This window comes from Bos taurus, chromosome 20 (genome assembly GCF_002263795.3).
Source record: "Bos taurus isolate L1 Dominette 01449 registration number 42190680 breed Hereford chromosome 20, ARS-UCD2.0, whole genome shotgun sequence".
NCBI lineage: Eukaryota > Metazoa > Chordata > Mammalia > Artiodactyla > Bovidae > Bos > Bos taurus.
The window spans coordinates 29186622-29205575 of NC_037347.1; the positions used below are offsets into that span (position 1 = coordinate 29186622).

The 18954-nt window shown below is 35.2% G+C and overlaps 1 protein-coding gene across 1 annotated transcript in view; it reads left to right on the forward strand.

The window, feature by feature from the left end:
• HCN1 (hyperpolarization activated cyclic nucleotide gated potassium channel 1) overlaps positions 1-18954 on the forward strand; it is a 450978-nt gene that overhangs the window by 75273 nt on the left and 356751 nt on the right. The gene's annotated exons all lie outside the window — the stretch shown is intronic.

Genomic DNA, 18954 nt, shown 5'->3' on the forward strand with positions numbered 1-18954 from the left:
TGGAGGTTTATAAATGGATGTAATCTTAGAGGAGAGTAAGACATAAAGAGGCAATGTGAACTCGTCCAGGATAATGGAACTAATCAGTTGTCAGGCCAGGGTTGCATCTCTGCCTCATTATTTTCTATTCAGAATCCATTCACTCAACAGTAAATATTCACTGAGCTCCTTCTGAGGGTATGCTGTGGTCAAGGAAACAGACAAAGATCTCCTCTGATGGATCTTAAAGTAGCAAAGGAGATGAATGTTAAAAATATTGAAGTTAAACACGTACATTCTTGGACCATGTATTGTGAAGGAGGCAGCATCTAAAAAGTGATACATTTATGAGGAGACTGACCCAGTCTGAAGGATAAAGTGACCCTTTCCTGGGTAAGTGTAATCATGAAAGGAATAGACTTTTGAGTAATGAGGAGGAGCTAGCAAGAGGCAGAGGGACTGATTGTTTTTCTGGCAAAAAGATCAGACCCCTGTTCCTGGAAGAGGCAGGAAGGAGCACAGTGGTGTCACCTGATGGTGGAAAGGCTTAGGTGACCTTTGATAGTGCTAGACTTCTGATTCTGTATTATATTAACTGCTTATTAAAGCATAATAGCCATTGAAAAATATATAGCCTTATACACAATTTAACTACAAATAAAGCATTCCTTTGCCTTCTCTTTTCATTTGAGGAATGAGTTTGCCATTAGCTGAAAAGTTCACCTCTCCAGTTGTTTGTGTTGATGGACTTACTTTCACTTCCTTATTTTTTCTTTCAAAGAGCCCTCTCCTGACAATCTAGTTCTTTGTAGCTCATCTTTTCTCATCCCGCTAGTTTCCTATTTTTATTGCTGAGTCATCCAATCAAGCTTAATTGTCTCTCTCTCTACAGCTGGCTCTGTCTTTTGGAGAAAAAATTCTGCTCCAGGTGCACTTTTTAAAATTAGGGACGTATGAGTGTCTAAATATGGACACAGCTAGTTTAATGGTGAATTCTGAAGCTATGGAAGATGATTAGCATCTTTTACCTTTCATCATGGTGACCAATAAGATGTTGAACTCTCCTATCACAATCTACACATCACACCCACTAATATTTTTAAAAAATTCCTTCTACATGATTTTTATTTGTTGCTTGATGAGTTCTTTCCTTTTCAGAAATTTTAGATTAACTCAAAATTATCACACATTTTTTCCCCCCAAAGGAAATGTGGTTTAAAATAATAATAATACAGCTAAACTAAGAAATTACATTTTGGAAATAATGAAAAATCATTTGAATTTCCTCTTTGTTATCCATGACACAAAAGTTCTAAGTAAATTCATTGTTTAAATGTTGAAAGGGAGATGATTTAACCTACTTAAGAAAAAGGCTTATAAGACCTACCATATGGAAGTCTTTGATGAATAATAAGAAAAATATGAAGTTAAGACATTTGTAATGTTTCTAAAATACTTTGTTCCATGTTATTGAACATAAGAAATAATTTATTCTAGTATACTATATTGATCTTCTAAAATTTGTCCTAATTAGTAAACTATACTAATTGGTAAAAGAAACATCTGATCAGTTTATCAGATATTAATGTTTAAATATTTATATTAGGTTAACCTGTTTACAAAATTCCACTTATATTGTCCCAGATAATACATTTTGACCTATGTAGATCAAATTAAAGATTCAGATTATTTGATACTTTATGTTTCATGGGGGCTCAGCATCTATACTTACGTGATATTCAAAATGTTTCCAAAAAACTTCATTTACCAGAGATTTCATTTTCCCTTTATTCATATTTTAGCTATATACATAACTCTTTCTCAGTTAACTTACATTCTAAACTTGATTTGTGGGGCTAAAATTGATGGGAAGATAGAGGGAAAACAAATTATTAATAGGGTATATAGATATCATGCTAGCACTTCACATACGTTATATTAAATAATCCACACAGTAATTACAAAGGTAGGTATTATTTATCCTTTTCACAAGTGAGGAAACTCAGTTTCAGAGAAACTGAGAGGAAATCAGTGAAATTGCTCTTTAAATGAAAAGTGTTTGATAATATACATATTGTCAGTTTTGCTAAGTATATTAATACTATGTTGAGATCTCCATTTTCTATCCATTACACTGAAACAGCACACCTTACTGTGATAGTAAGAGTACTACAGAAAAATAGAATTTAATTCGGTAAGATAATCTGAGGTAAAATAAGGCAAACATGAGGAATTGGGGACTTCTATTTTCAGCTTTGTCACTATCTCATTAAATGAACTCAGAAAAGCATTTAAGCTTTTGAAGCCTGACTTTCCACTTCTGAAGAAAAAAAATAAGTAGAACAATTATGAGATTTATCTAACAAAGCTTTTCCGAAGATTAAACGTGTGAATTTCCTATTCCTGGAATAAAGAGTACTAGAAACTAGAGCTCTTTGCATATCTTTATAATGAGCTCAAATCACCCTTAATGTTTAGAGAATTTTTTTCCTAATCATAAAGGAAACAGACATTTTTTGTACTTTTCCCAGGGTTTTTCCACTACTCAGAACGCTCCTTTGGATAAGAAGAAATTTGTTCAAGAGCCTAATTTCTAGTCTGCTTGTGTTTTTAACCAACTGTGTGACCTTGATTAAGTCATTTAAACTCTGATACCTCAGGTTACTTATTCGAATAATCAGGGATGGATTATCTAGTTCAACTTTAAATAACATCAGTGTATTTCAGTCTTCCAAAATAATGCTTGGCACATAATCAGTTCAGTTCAGTTCAGTCGCTCAGTCATGTCCGACTCTTTGCAACCCCATGAATCACAGCACGCCAGGCCTCCCTGTCCATCACCAACTCCCGGAGTTCACTCAGACTCACGTCCATCGAGTCAGTGATGCCATCCAGCCATCTCATCCTCTGTTGTCCCCTTCTCCTCCTGCCCCCAATCCCTCCCAGCATCAGAGTCTTTTCCAATGAGTCAACTCTTCGCATGAGGTGGCCAAAGTACTGGATTCAGCTTTAGCATCATTCCTTCCAAAGAAATCCCAGGGCTGATCTTCAGAGTGGACTGGTTGGATCTCCTTGCAGTCCAAGGGACTCTGAAGAGTTTTCTCCAACACCACAGTTCAAAAGCTGGCACATAATAGAAGCTCAATAAATAGTAGGTGGAATGAATGAGTGAATGAATGGCTTGGGTATAATAACCATGCAAGTATGTCTTGTTTGATTTCCTCACATAATTTAGTCCCTTAATGTTCCCAATATTTGTGTTCTGATGCCAGTTATTTCTTTAAAGTTTCTTTTGAAGTAATTTTAGATTTACAGAAAAATTGTAAAGATAGTGGACAGAGTTGCTATATCCCTTTCATACAGATTTCCCTAATGTTAAAATTTAACACAACTATGGTACATTTATTAAAAATGAAAACTTAGTTTTGGTGCATTGTACATTGGTATGGCACTGTTAATTAAACTACAGGCTTTATTTTGATTGCACCAGGTTTTCCGTTCATGTTTTTTTCATATTCTAGGATTCTGAGATACCACATTCCATTTAGTCATCATGTCTCCTTAGAGAAATGCAATTTTCTTCAGTCTTTTCTTGTTTTTCATGACCCTGATTCTTTGAAGAATTGTTGTTGTTTAATCGATGTCAAGTCTGACTCTTTTATGACCCCATGGACTGTAGCCTGCCAGGCTCCTCTGTCCATGGGATTCTCCAGGCGAGAATACTGGAATGGGTTGCCATTACCTTCTGCAGGGGATCTTTCAGACCCCACCCCTGTATCCTGTGTTGGCAGGCAGATTCCTTACCACTGAGTCACCTGGGGAGGCCCTCTTTGGAAAGTACTGGTAACTATTTTGCAGAATCTTTTTTCTGAAGTTGTCTCATAATTAGACTTGAGTAAAGAAAGGGTATCAGTGAAGTGAAATGTTCTCTACATCTTTTAGGGGTATATGACATCATCACGACCTATCACTGGTGCTGTTGACCTTAATCATGTGACTAAGGTACTATTTGCCAAGTTTCTCCAGTGTAAAGCTAGTATTTTACCTTTCCACACTGTTTTTTAGAAGCAAGACCCTAAGTACAGCCCATACTCAAGGGGAAAGAGAGAGATTTTTGCCACCTAGAGGGAAGGATATGGAATATTGAAGATTCTGTGGAAATGAGTTAAAATCATCTTGATAATTAATAGTATTTAAGGGGAAATAGCTTTAGGTGTGACTAGCTTGTTTACTTAGAGTTTTATCAGCCTTTAGTGGAGCTTGGTTGCAGCAGCTATTACTGCGGTGTTCTAATGCAATTTTGTTTACATTTATTATATTTGAAATTCTTCCATAAGGACAATTTGCCCATTCTTCTCTACTTATTTATTTAATCATTTGTTTATATCAGTATAGTCTCATGAGTATGTATTTTATTCTTTGGGTTTTCATCCAATGCTTATTTGTGGTTATTGTTGTTGTTGTTCAGATTGTTCCAGCTGTAGTTAGTCAGCTCTTTTGGAGTGGCTTTTATATCCTTTTGAGATACCCTAACCATGTTTTCCCCAACATTGCTTTCTGACATTACCTGATGCTCTGGATTCATCTTGTATTTCCTTTCTCTAGCCTTTGAATCTGTAATTTCTTCAAGGAGCCCTAGTTGTTTTATTGAAATGCTATCTAGAAATTAAGATCTGAGCCTCAGTTGGGCTCATTGCCACCAAAGTATCATGGCTTCTAGGCCATTTTAGCAGTCAGACCATAGAAGCAGTTTTAATCCAGATGTGTTTTTATATGAAAACACTTCTTCGGATGCTTGGTTTCTACCACTTTTCATTACACCTGTTACTTGAAGACTTTAATATGATTTATTATAGATTCCCCATGTTTTTCTACTAATTAAATATTTTAAAAAATACAGTAAACATCAGCAAGAGTAAGATTTCAAAGTCATGACTCCCAAAATTGTATGCTGACTCACCTCTGGGTTTCAGATTTATGTGTCCAGCCCCTTGTTGGGTGTTTTACTTGAAAATCTACATGGTATCTTAAATTCAGTATGATGAAAGGTGCATTCTTCACACATCCTATAAGCTTACTCTTTCGTTTTTATGTATCTTAATGGCAGCCATCTAAGTTAGACTCTTCATCATCTCAATCTAATCAATGACTAAGTCCTGCTGATCCTACTTTCTCAATATAATCAAGGTCCTTTCCTTCCGCCTGTCTCCCTTCCTCTCTTCTCCTCCTAATATTGTTCTAGCTCAGAAATTCATTGCCTTTCACTAGGTGAATTGTACCTGTTCCCTAACTGGTCTTGTTTATATAACCTTTTTCCTATATTTATTCTTCTCCCTGCTCTAGCAAAACTCTTATCATGTTACTTCTCTGCTTGTTGTTGTTTAGTTGCTCAGTTGTGTCTGACTCTTTTGAGACCCCACGGACTGTTAGCCTGCCAGGCTTCTCTGTCCATGAAATTTTCCAGGCAAGAATATGGAGTAGGTAGCCATTTCCTTCTCCAGGAGATCTTGACCTAGAGATTAAACCTGTGTTTCCTGTATTCGAAGGAGGATTCTTTACTGCTGAACTAACAGGAAAGCCCACTTCTCTGCTTAAATCCTCTCAAATGAGTCTTAAATGAAATTTATTTACTGAAATAAGTCCAGCTCCTTAAAATATACAAAGTGTTCTAAACCTCATGTTCCCAGTCACTGAATGCTTAACATTTAGGTAGTGGCTTCTGTTTCTTTGTGACTTTGTGCTTTTGCCAGTTGCATCCTCTGGGTAAGAAGAATGCCTCCCTGTCTCTTCCTTTAGCACCAGTCCCTACCCCTCATGACAACACACACGAGGCATACTCCTCATCAAAATTCCTTCTCTGACTTCATTTTTTGGGTGGCTAAGTGGATTTTTAGTGCAATTATTGCTCCCTGCATTTTTGTCATTATTGTTATTATTGTTAGCTTAAAAATGCCAAGCATTTTGCTTTCCTGCTTTATCTTTTTCATCTTTCTTTAATTATTGTATCATAATTCCCCATCTGTTTCTACCTTCTCTAGTGGAGTGAGCACCTGATGAATGCACCAGACCTTCCCTTTGTTTTAGCATCAGTGATGAGCACAGTTTCTGGTGGATGGTAGGTCTGTAGTATCTTTTGGAGTGAATGGATGAGTAGGCTGGAGCAGACTGGTGTGGAAGGAGGACAATTATAGTCTTCTTAGAATGTCCTTTCTTGAATTCTATTTCTAGAAATTCATTATGTTTGCTACTAAGATGGTATGGATGAGAACTAGTACAAAAACCAGCGCTAGTTGTTCCTTCAGTTCAGTTCAGTCGCTCAGTCGTGTCCAGCTCTGTGCGACCCCATGAATCGCAGCACGCCAGGCCTCCCTGTCCATCACCAACTCCTGGATTTCACTCAGACTCACGTCCATAGAGTCAGTGATGCCCTCCAGCCATCTCATCCTCTGTTGTCCCCTTCTCCTCCTGCCCCCAATCCCTCCCAGCATGAGAGTCTTTTCCAATGAGTCAACTCTTCACATGAGGTGGCCAAAGTACTGGAGTTTCAGCTTTAGCATCATTCTTTCCAAAGAAATCCCGGGGCTGATCTCCTTCAGAGTGGACTGGTTGCATCATCTTGCTTAGTGAATATTTAAAATACTTTTAAACTTGTTACATGCATTTTCTCAATTAACCTTCACAAAAAAACACCGTACAATGGCTTTTCTTTCCAGTTTTAGAAGTGAGGAAATTAAGGCGGTGGCAGAGTTTGTTAGAACATCTCGGGTTCATACACCACTTTTTCTATTCTGCCTATAAGGTGGGCAATGAAGTGTCAAGGCTGAGTTCTCACAAGTGAAATGCAAGTGAAAATAATGCACTTCATTTTTAAGCCTGGCACAGTAAACCTTCCCACACTCTCTTCCATTCTCCTTTCCTTTTTCTGGCTTGAGCCATGGTCTCTGCTTCGTGGAAGACAGTGGAACCACGCAATGGAAGGAGCCTGAATCCCGCAATTTTCTACCTGGAGTAGGCACTTGTTAATGAGAAACACCCTTTTGACTTTCAATGAGCATTATTAACTTATATTTTGTTAAAAACCCAAGCTTTAAAATTTAGTGGTTATCACAGAGACTATCATCAGCTATGCAGAAGTGAAAAGTGGTTACTTAACTTGTGTCATGTTCGTTGTCAAGCTACTGTTATATCTCTGTAGATACATTATTTAAGAAGAGGAGACTGTGGTGTGGAGTCTGACTCTCAGAATTCCTGGCTATGTAAAGTGATAGAAGTTATTTAAAATCACTACAGTACCCTTACGCATTATCATCATAACGTTTTTATGAGGAATAAGGTGAGGTAGTGTATATGAAAATTCTTTGAAATTTGTACAGACAGGCAAAAGCTAAGAGTTCAGCAACACCACAGTAGTTTTATAAGAGATGTTAAAGGGATTTATCTAAGCAGAAAAAACCATTACTAGAATATGAAAATTATGATAGAAAATGTCTCGTTGGTTAAAGGCGAATGTGTAGTAATGGCGGTAAATAAGCAACATAAAAAGCTAGTAGGAGGGTTAAAAGACAAAAGTTACAACCTATACCTCAGAAATACAGAGAATCATAAGAGTTGCTATGGACAGTCATACACCAGTAAAATGGATGTAGAAATCGATGTAGAAGAAGTGGATGAATCCTTAGATATGTACAATCACTGAAGATTGAGCCAGAAATAAATAGAAAATATGAACAGACTAATTACCAGAAATGAAATTGAATCAGTAATAAGACAACTCCCAACAAATGGAAATTGTAAAACTCAAATGTTAACTGTAGTTATATATGTTGTGCATAAATGTTTGTTTCCCTACATTTAAAAACAGCATTATCTCATCTGTTTATTTATTTTATTTCTCATTTTTATTGAGCTATAATTGACATACAGTTCTGTATAAGTTTGTGATAGACTACATAATGACTTGACACAAATAAATTGTAAAACAATTGCCAAAATAAACTTAGTTAACATTCATCTCCTCATATAGTTAATCCCCTCAATTTTTTTACCTGTGATGAAAACTTTTAGAAGTTGCTCCCTTAGTAACTTTCACCATCCTGCTGGGTGGGTTACAGTATCTAGGGTCACAAGTAGTCAGACATAATGGATGTGACTTAGCATACACACACATGCAAGCATGCTGTGTTCACTAGAATCATCATCTTATGTATTATATTCCTAGAACCTTATCTTATAACAAAGTTTCTACCTTTTGTACCTTTTGATCACCTTCATTCAATTCCCCTACTCACAGCCCCCTCCCCCTGACACTGATAACCACCAATCTGATCTCTTTTCATGGTTTTTTTTTTTTTAATTCCACATATATGAGGTCATACTGTATTTCTCTTTCTCTATCTGACTTACTTCACTTAGCATAATGCTCTCAAAATCCATCCATTTCGACACAAATGGCAGCATTTTCTTCTTTTTTAATAGCTGAATAGTATACACATACACAATTACAGGGACACACACACACACATACTTAGAATGTTTCCATGTCTTGGTCGATATGAGGCTGCAGTGAACTTGGAGGGTACAGATATCTCTTCAACATAGTAAATTTGTTTCCTTTGGATATATACTCAGCTTTGGAATTTCTGAATCATGTGACAATTTCAGTTTTAATTTTTTTGGGAACCTCCATACTGTTTTCCACAGTGGCTGTACCAGTTTGTTTTTGGCACACAAATCCCATGTGCTGTAATTCATCCTAGTTTAACAGTTGTTTTGCATATTAAGGGTTAACTAACCTTTTAAAAGCAATTTTGATTATATTTTAGAATAGCATTGATAGCTCCTGCTTCCAGCAATGCTCATGAATATTTGCTATTTAAATTACTACAAATAAAAGGACTGAAAGAGGCAATGCAAACACCTTGATATTAGTTAAATTTTGCACATTCTGTGTGAAGATGACTGTTGGGGATGAAGTGAGACCATTTGGAATGTGTAATGGAAATAATATAACACAGAAAATTGAAAATCCAAACCCTATGGGCACGACTGCAATTCTTGAATGGTGCCCATTATATGTACTGGATTTTAGCGCTTTGGTTTCTTACCTGTTTTTGTCTAGCTCATTTAGTACTAAAAGGGAAGTAGCCAAAGTAAACAAGGAGAAGAAAAACAGGAGACATATTTAGGTACTGATTGAGTAATCAGCCCTTAAATAATTGAGAGATGATTAGATTTGAAAGGCTTATCAATAGCAAGAAACCTTAAGGTAACCTTAAACCTCTGACCATTGTTAGCAGAAGGAGGTGATCTAGTTCAAGTTTCCCCTTTCTCTCTTTCATCTCCTTGGCAGCTTTTGTGGCTGAACATCATGGCCTCAGCATTAAAAAAAAAAAACAAAAACAGGATAATCCTAGCTTGTTTTAAGACATTTATTTTACAAACAGATTTATATTTTCTTCATGAATGTTTATCACTGATTTTATTAAAATAATGGATTTATATTTCTCTAGGAAACTAAGAGATAGGTGGATAAATAGTTATATATGACACTATGACATGAATAAAGGAGAGAAATGCCTTAGGGCAGAAATGAAAATATGGAGTTTTGGGGTTTTTTTTTGATCTTCAAACTAAGACATTGAGAGAGGGATATTTGGAAACGGCAGTTTGGGTTCATTGAGTATTCCTGATTATAAATGAGCAGGAGATACCTATTGCTACTATCCATCTAAGCTATAAGGGAAAAAACATGATGTGGCATGCCATTAGTACATTTTCTCCTGCCTGCTCTACTTGAGAACAATAAACCTGAGTCCAAACAACTAAAAATACATTACTGGAACATTTTAATACAATAATCGTATTTCCTTACACTTGGATTTGGTGGGCCCATAGATATTATATTATCCACAATACCCTGGATCATACTTGAGAAAATTTCTGCCAGAGTGCAAAACTTGCTAGTTTGCTGCTGCTGCTGCTGCTGCTAAGTCGATTCAGTCGTGTCCAACGCTGTGCGACCCCATAGACAGCAGCCCATCAGGCTCCACCATCCCTGGGATTCTCCAGGGAAGAACACTGGAGTGGGTTGCTATTTCCTTCTCCAATGCATGCAAGTGAGAAGTGAAAGTGAAGTCGCGAAGTCATGTCTGACTCTTAGCGACCCCATGGACTTCAGCCCACCAGGCTCCTCCATCCATGGGATTTTCCAGGCAAGAGTACTGGAGTGGGGTGCCATTGTGATATAGCAGGAGTTCCCCACCCCCACAACCAAGGAATTAGAAGGTAAAATTAAATCACATCAAGTAATGGATTCTTCTACCAAACATTATTTGTCTTTCTAAATAATTAACTACTTGAAAATAATCATTAGGGCTAGTGGCCAACTGAAAATAGCCTAAAATAAAAATATGCATCTATCAACATTTTATTCCTTTCTATCTCTTTTTTTTTCCTGGAACATACTCAGTGTATAAAGCTAAGTACCCCTCTCTTTTCCTAGGTCATTTGCATTTAGCCTATTAAAACAGAATAAGGCAAAGGTAATGTAATCAAGAAATGGCTATTATAATTGTCAATGACATTAACTGGTGTCTATTGGGTTTGAAACATGCAATCTCTGCATTCAGTGTTCATCAATGTTGGAAGATTAGTAAATACACACAAACAAAGGAGTGTAAAAACTCACAAAATAACTTGACACAAATCAATAAAGTGCAAATTATAAATACTTAGGTCTCTGAAAACAAATATTTATTTGGGTTACATCATAGTATTTAGAATTATATAAACTGTAGTTATTGAAAATGAGAAGTATAAAATTCTTTAAATTTTAATAAATATGTGTTAACTTCAATTATGATTATAGTGTCCTTTAAGCTGTGCACTGGAAATGGAATTGTTATAATACACACAGCCTGCCTTCAAGAGGCTTATAGCCCATTCAATCAGAAACTTAGAACAATGTCTTTTATAGGCTAAAAGGTAAATAAGTATATTACTGGTGCAGATAACAGTTGCTATTAAAGATTGGAAGTCACTAACCATCAAAGATTAGTTCCTAAAGGAGTCAGGACTTGATCTACTATGTGAAAATAAAAATGTTATTTAGATAAAAGAGAGGAGACTGAGAAAAATAAGTCAAAACACCAGAAATAATATAGTGATATTTAATTATGAGAAGATTAGTAACTGCAGTTAATTGTGAGTGCAGTAATAGAGTTTGCTAGTTACATGTCAAAGGTTTTTGATCTGAGAATAAGCTTCAAGTAAAATTCTGAAAAAATTATTTAAGAATGTTGACCATACACATAAATGTTTATAGGAAGTACTTCAGGTCCATAATTTTTGCCAGCTTCATAAAGGGGTCTAACTTTCCTTAAAGGATGAAAACCTCTGCCCTGTGTTCAGAGCTTTCTTCCACATGGGAAGAAAGGGACCTTTTCATAATTAAATTTTAGTGACAAAACTAAGGTAACAATCCTAAAATGTTCATTGTATTTTTTGGTCATCTTCTACAAGTTATATTTTATCATTAAATGGAGCCAAAAAATGCCAGCTTATTGAACAGAAATACTTCTCTAGATAAAAACAGTCTTAAAGAATATAACAATTATTCTTATAGTAATTGTTTTATAGACACATACCAGTCCATCCTAAAGGAAATCAGTCCTGAATATTCATTGGAAGGACTGATGCTAAAGCTGAAACTCCAATACTTTGGCCACCTGATGGGAAGAACTGACTCATTTGAAAAGACCCTAATGCTGGGAAGGACTGAAGGCGGAAGGAGAAGCAGACAGCAGAGGATGAGATGGTTGGATGGCATTGCAGACTCAATGGACATGAGTTTGAGTAAACTCTGGGAGTTGATGATGGACAGGGAGGCCTGGTGTGCTTTAGACCAAGGGGTCACAAAGAGCTGGACATGACTGAGCGACTGAACTGAACAGAACTGATTTTTTATCTATGCAGAAGTAAATTAATTATTACAAAACAAAGTAGGCATGCAATTTAAAGAATATTCCAATTTCCCTATTCATCTAGCATTCTCTTTATTCCCCCATTAAGTTGTTAAGCTAATTATGTTTTATGAAAGTACAAATTAATATCTTAATTAATGAAAAGTAGATTATTAAAGTAATAACATAAAATTTTAAAAAATGTTTTATCATAAGAAGCTTGGAGTTAGAACTTATATTGTGTGTGCATGCTAAGTCACTAAGTCTTGTCTGACTCTTTGTGACCCCATGAAATTCAGCCTTCCAGGCTCCTCTGTCCATAGGATTTACCAGGCAAGAATACTGGAGTGGGTTGCCATTTCGTTCTCCAGTATATGTTGCTGACCTAGGAATCGAACCTGTGTCTCCTGCATTGACAGGCAGATTCTTTACCACCGAACAATTTGGGAAGCCTAGAACATATATTAGTCAATATATATGTGTGTCTGTGTATCAGTTTATCTTTTTGAAATAGAATGAATAAAATTGAAATGGACTTTCAGCCTTCATTTCAGAATAAAGAGCCAACATATATTCCAGTATCACATTTCATATTTAATCTATTCTTTGTACATTCACAATTATATTGCTATGTATATTCATGATTTTATATTTTCACAGATAATTTCATAGGGACATAATTCCTTTGGGGTTCCTTATTATATATTTCCTACATTCTCAGGGTCATTTGCTGCCAGAATATCAAACACATTTAAGAAAAGGAAGAGTTCAAGCTATAGAGACCAATCACTGGAGAGGACATTTCTATCTGCAAGTCATGGCTCCTTTTATTATGTCCTCTGCACCACCATCAAATCTTCCTACAACCCAGGCCTTATCCTCTTACTTCCTTACTGACTCCTTTCCTGACTCCCCATCTTCTGCAGGATGAAATTCTGACTTTTTAGCATCACATACAAGACTCTTTTTGATCAGACCTCAAGTTTCATTGGAGGAAACTTCTGCTGCCACCTCCTGTCAAAGTCTTTTTATTCAAGTTTCACACATTACTCTCTGTTTCTCAAAAGAGTCATGGCATTTCACTATCCCTCTCAGATGGAGTTACTTAGCTCTTCCTCTCTGCTCCTTTTCCAAAGTGTAATATTAAGACTGTGTGGTTAAATTTTGTTTACAAGTTTCTCCCTATCACTAAAGGATCTCAGAGGGCACAGGCTCCATTATTTACCTAGGCATGCCCTGGAACTGGTATATAGTGTGACACAGACAGGGACTCCATCATCATTCACCAAATGCATTCTTACCAGCCTAGCTAGAAATGATATTGAACTGAATATAATTATGTAGAAGATAATTTTACATTTTATAAATTATATAATATATAGTATTTATAATGTGTATGTAGTTCCTTTTTAATATGTTGAATTAATTATATGGGGGATATCTAGTGCTGAACCAGTTTATTTCTGGAATAAATTCAATTTGCCCTTGATATCTTAGGCTTTTTTTAAGTTTATTTTGGTTTGCTATTATTTTGCTTAGTATATTCGCAGCTATTTGATATTTGAAGCTTCTTTTCTCAAAATGATCTTCTCTAGTTTTGTGATCAAGATTACAGAAACTACATAAACTAGGCTACCTGTTTTGTTCTGTTACTTTAAAAAGTTGGTTTAATTGAATATGTATTTTCCTTGAATGTTTAGTGCAGCTTCCCTTTAGGCATCTGACCCTGAGATATTTTTTGACAATATTTTTTAATAATGATTCAGTTTTCAAATTGTTATTCAAGTTTTCTGTTTCTACTTAAATCACTTCTGGTCATTTATAATTATTTTCCAAAATATGACTTTACCTAAGTTTTTAAGTGTGAGGGCATATAGTTGCTAATAAGTCATTTCATGCAATCATTTTAATATCTGTTCTTAATTATTGCATTTTTTCTTCCTACTTTCTTTGGTTTTATTCTATTTATTTTTTGACAAGTTAGATGCTTAGTTCATTAATTTTTTGTTTTTTTTTCTGAATATATAAAGTATATACATGCATATATGCACACACACACGTCTAAGTACCACTTTAGTAAATCTGACAAGTTTCATATGTAGAGTTTTCATTATTGCCTAGTTTTACATTTATTATCTGGAGATAAAGATTATCTTCAGTTTTTAGATTATTCATAGAGTCATTCCCAAGAACTTATTTTATTTCCCTTTTTGCAGCTGTTTTAATATCTTTTAAAACTTTGTTGCTCCTGGATTTTAGTCCATCTTTTTTTCCTTTATATCCCCTCCCCCCATTCACTACTACATAACTAATCATTTAATCATTTTACCTGATTTTATTCTAAACCCAGGCTTTGTGGAATGGGTTTTATTCTGATTTGTCAACTGGAAATGCGACTCTTGTACTATATTTTGGGATAGCCGCATCTCCAATCCAGCTGTCACCTGCTAAAGATTTAGCAACTAAACAACAATAGAGGAGGCCTGGACTTCCTCTCAACTCACCCACCTTTTTCACTAAGTATATACAGTCCTTTCAGACATATTCTAGGCCAGCAGAGTGTAGCTTAATTCCTCAGGATGAATTCCAGCTCCTATGTTTGCCATTGTGAAATCATATTTTATTATTGTTCCTTTCTTTTAATTATTTTTCCTTTTTCATCAGATTGTATGTGTATATATATATATATGTGTGTGTATATATATATATATATGGCTTCCCAGGTGGCTCTGTGGTAAAGATCCACCTGCCGATGAAGCAGACACAGGGCAATGCACGTTCAATCCCTGTGTTGGTAAGATCTCCGGGAGGAGGAAATGGCAGCCCTATTCAGTATCCTTGCCTGGATGATCCCATGGACAGAGGAGCCTGGTGGGCTACGAACGCTTAGGGTGGCAAACAGTCAGACACAACTGACTGAGCATACACTCACATACATACATGTGTATATCACCAGCCCCTGCTCCACATATAATCTATATGAAGTGCGGTTTCTCTGTTCATGCACTTTGTCATATTTTCCAAAACAAAAGTCAGTTTGTTCTATTTCTATTTTTCATTAGCTTAAAACAAATGAAAATTGATTAAGGTATAGCTAGTGAGTCAATTTTTCTGGCAATGGATGCTTAAATTGTGGAAGAGTAGTGGTGTATTTTACTGTGGGACCGTAACTGCAAGGACTGGCTGACTTACCACTTCTAACTTTGCCTTCATAAGAACTTGAGGCAAAAGTTTTATATTAAAAATTAAAGCACATTAAGCTAATTTTTCTCATCAATGATTCTTACCTGTGAATTTGATTTTACTTCTTATAATTTTCATTGTTCACACACAAGTTAGAAATGTGAACTGTGCTCTTTCCTTGAATGTATTGATTTCTCTTTTTTAAAAAATTTTTCAAAAAACTTTTCTGTAATCTTCACAGATGAATTTAATTCTTTTTTTTTTGAAATTTTATTCACTTTTAAAATAATATTACAAGAGTGATGCAGCTATCTTATTTTCTTAAAAGGTTAGCAGAAACCATAAATATGCTAAGTAAAAATCTTCATACTTTAACATGTATACATCAATGTATACAATTAAGATATAATTAATATGTATACATTAATGTATATAACACATTAATTTATACATTAATTAACAATAACAACTATTAATTAATATATACCTCCCCAGATTCTGTATTGATGCAATCATTACAAATATAAAAGCTTTATACAATCTGTGCATTTAAAAAATTCGCCATGCTGCCATATTATTCTGAAACTAGTTTTATTCAATTAAATATATGCTGTATATCTTTTCATACTAATCCTAATATTTTAAATAATGACACAGAATTGTTTTCTGTTTCTATACAATATAATTGATTCTTAATTAAGGGATAATTAGATTGATTTCATTTCATTCTATTAGTAATAATGTTATAGAAAATATTCTCATACACAGTTCATTGATGAGTTCTACAATTATTTTTTAGAGAAGTTCTAGAAGAAGAATTACTGAGTTAAAGTCATAAGTGTTTTCAATTTTGAAGATATACATTTCAAATGAGATATAAAATCACTAAATGTTTGGTTATAGTCACAGACAAATAGAGGTACCTATTTCATTTCAACCATTTGCACATCTCAAGCATCTGTCTCAAATATATGCCAACTGATAGGCAAATATTTACCTTGCTTTTTTGGCTGTTTGATTTAGATTATATACTTACATGGTAAGATAGCATGTTCTTTTCATTTTCAATAGCTTTTGATAAGCCTTAAATGTAACAAGTTTCAGTGTTCATGTCACTTTTTATTTCTATGAAAATATAGCAGAAAATAAATCAGAAAATACAGTAATGCAAAATAAAGTTTTATATATTTTTTTTGGGACACAGCTAACTCCCTTTATTTTTCTGTCCAATTCAGTGACATTGTATTGCTTGATATACTGTAATTAAAGTAAATTGCTGTCTAGATGCAAGCTTTGGGTAATTTGCTAATTATAAAGCTGTAGCCTCTTTGCCCGTACTTGTGAATTATGAAAGTTATTGATATTTTGAAGTGCTTTTGGTTTTATTGTTATTGCTTTTACAAGTATTCTGTAAATATCTGGGAAGATTGTCCACTTACATTTACTTACCAGTTCTTAATGTTAAAGCATTCATTAACTCAAATGTATCATTTTTTAAAAATTTGATATATTTAGCTTCTGTGAACATATGACATGCAATTTCTGTCCCTTTATTATTAATACGTTTTGAAAGGTCATTTATCAGCAGACCACAGAACATTATAATAGATATTTTGTCACCTATGTGACTGGTTCACTAATTTCTTACAATCCCACTATTTATTGATAGGACCTCTTTAGTGTGTCAAAAGCACAGATTTTTTTCCTAATGTTCCTGACTTGAGTGTTGAATAATGACATTACTAGCACAGTGGATAAGAATGTGTATTTGCCAGCCAGACTGAATGTGTTGGAACCTTGGCTCTACCACTAGCTGGCAATGCCATCTCAGATGGGCATCATCCTTATCTCCTGTGAGTAATGGCATCTGTGAAATGGGAGCAGGGGTAATCTCTTCCTTATTTTGTTGTTATGAAGAGGAAGAAAGAAAGGAAGGAAGGAAGGGAGAGATGGAGGGAGGGAATTTGATTAAACCACTTAGAAAAGTATTGATAGATTGTTTGTAACATTCTATTGTTATTCATTTGATTCCATATATATATATTTTTTATATATATTGTATATATAGTATAAATAGATCACTCCATTTTTAAGTTTTGAATTCATTTCAATGTTGTTGTGAATGATTGTTTTAGGGCCCAGGGCTTATGGTTTTCCCTGAACCCTAAAGCAATCATTCACAACAATATTGAAATAAATTCAAAATTTTAAAGTATTTTAGATTGCTGGAGCTGGCATTGCTTGGTTTTCAAGTGTGAGATAGTTTTAAAACTTGTTTTAATAGAAAAATCTGTAAGAGAAATAGCTCAGGGAAGGAAAATAGCTCCAAAATATTTGTTTGAAGAGTCCCCAAATAAATCTTTTACCAAAATTGAGAAACAAAGAACACACTGTACTTAAAAATCTGAGTGGGTAGGAGGTCTATTTTTATGTCATCCATGTAGAATATTGACAGGTGCTGGAACCTTAACAAAGGTGAGGTGCATAGAAGAAGATAATCCCAGGGTGAGTGTGGTATCTGGGAGGCACAAAATTGGCTTTCTTCATCATATTATAGTTGACAGTTGAATATATACTATTGATATAGTGTATTAGCACAAAAGAGCCAAAATCAAACAAACACCTGTTATAATACTGAAACTTCAATCAAGTAGGGTTATTACATGCAAAACAAAACAGAACACCCTGTGCTGTGCTTAGTTGCTCAGTCCTGTCTGACTCTTTGTGATCACATGAACTGTAACTCACCAGTCTCCTCTGTTCATGGGGATTCTCCAGGAGAAAATACTGGAGTGGATTGCCATGCCCTCCTCCATGGGAATCTTCTCAACCAAGGGATCAAACCCAGGTCTCCCGCATTGCTGGCAGATTCTTTACCATCTGAGCCACCAGGGAAGCCCAAGAATACCAGCATGGGTAACCTATCCCTTCTCTAGGGGAGCTTCCCAACCCAGGAATCAGACTGGGGTCTCCTTCATTGCAGGCAGATTCTTTACCAATTGAGATACCAGGGAAGCCCCTCCACCCCAACCAGTTAAAAAACAACAACAACAAAAAAACAGCTATACTAAAATACATCCTTTCCCCTTTAAGAAAAAATAATTATATAAAATTGTTTTCAGCAATTATTTTTTTAAACTATGAATAGATGGGATCTTAATGTTTCATTGCACTCATTGCTTTCCCCAGACTAAGTCAGACTCTGTCTTATTGGCAGAGTGAGAGAGAGAGAGAGGTGATATTGATCACTATGGCTATCTGTCCTAAGTCACTTTAGTTGTGTCTGACTCTGTGCTACACTATGGACTCTAGTCCTCCAGGCTCCTCTGTTGATGGGATTCTCCAGACAAGAATACTGGAGTGGGTTGCATGCCCTCCTTCAAAGGATCATCTTGACCCATGGATCAAACTTGTGTCTTTTATGCCTCCTGCTTTGGCAGATGTGTTCTTTACCTCTCGTGCCATCTAAGAAGCCCCCACTATGGCTATCTATACTTTCTCCAAAAACTTTTACCTGGAATTATCCAGAAATAATGACATTAAATGTTTTATTTTTACATTATCAGAAAAGCAATCTTAATTATCCACTTCTTTAAACATGTAGCAACAATCCAAAAGTGATTTTGGAAAATGAAAAGACCATTCAATAACAAACATAATATTTATTGCAGTGCTAAAAAGGAAAACCAGAGACCATTTATTTTCTTTAAAAAGGCTTAGCTTTGTAGCTTCAAGCAGTAACTAATATCAAAAGTTTGTCATACAACTAGTCATATTTTAAAAATCCATATTGGCAGTGTTTCATAACTGGCTAGGTTTCATTTTGTCTTCT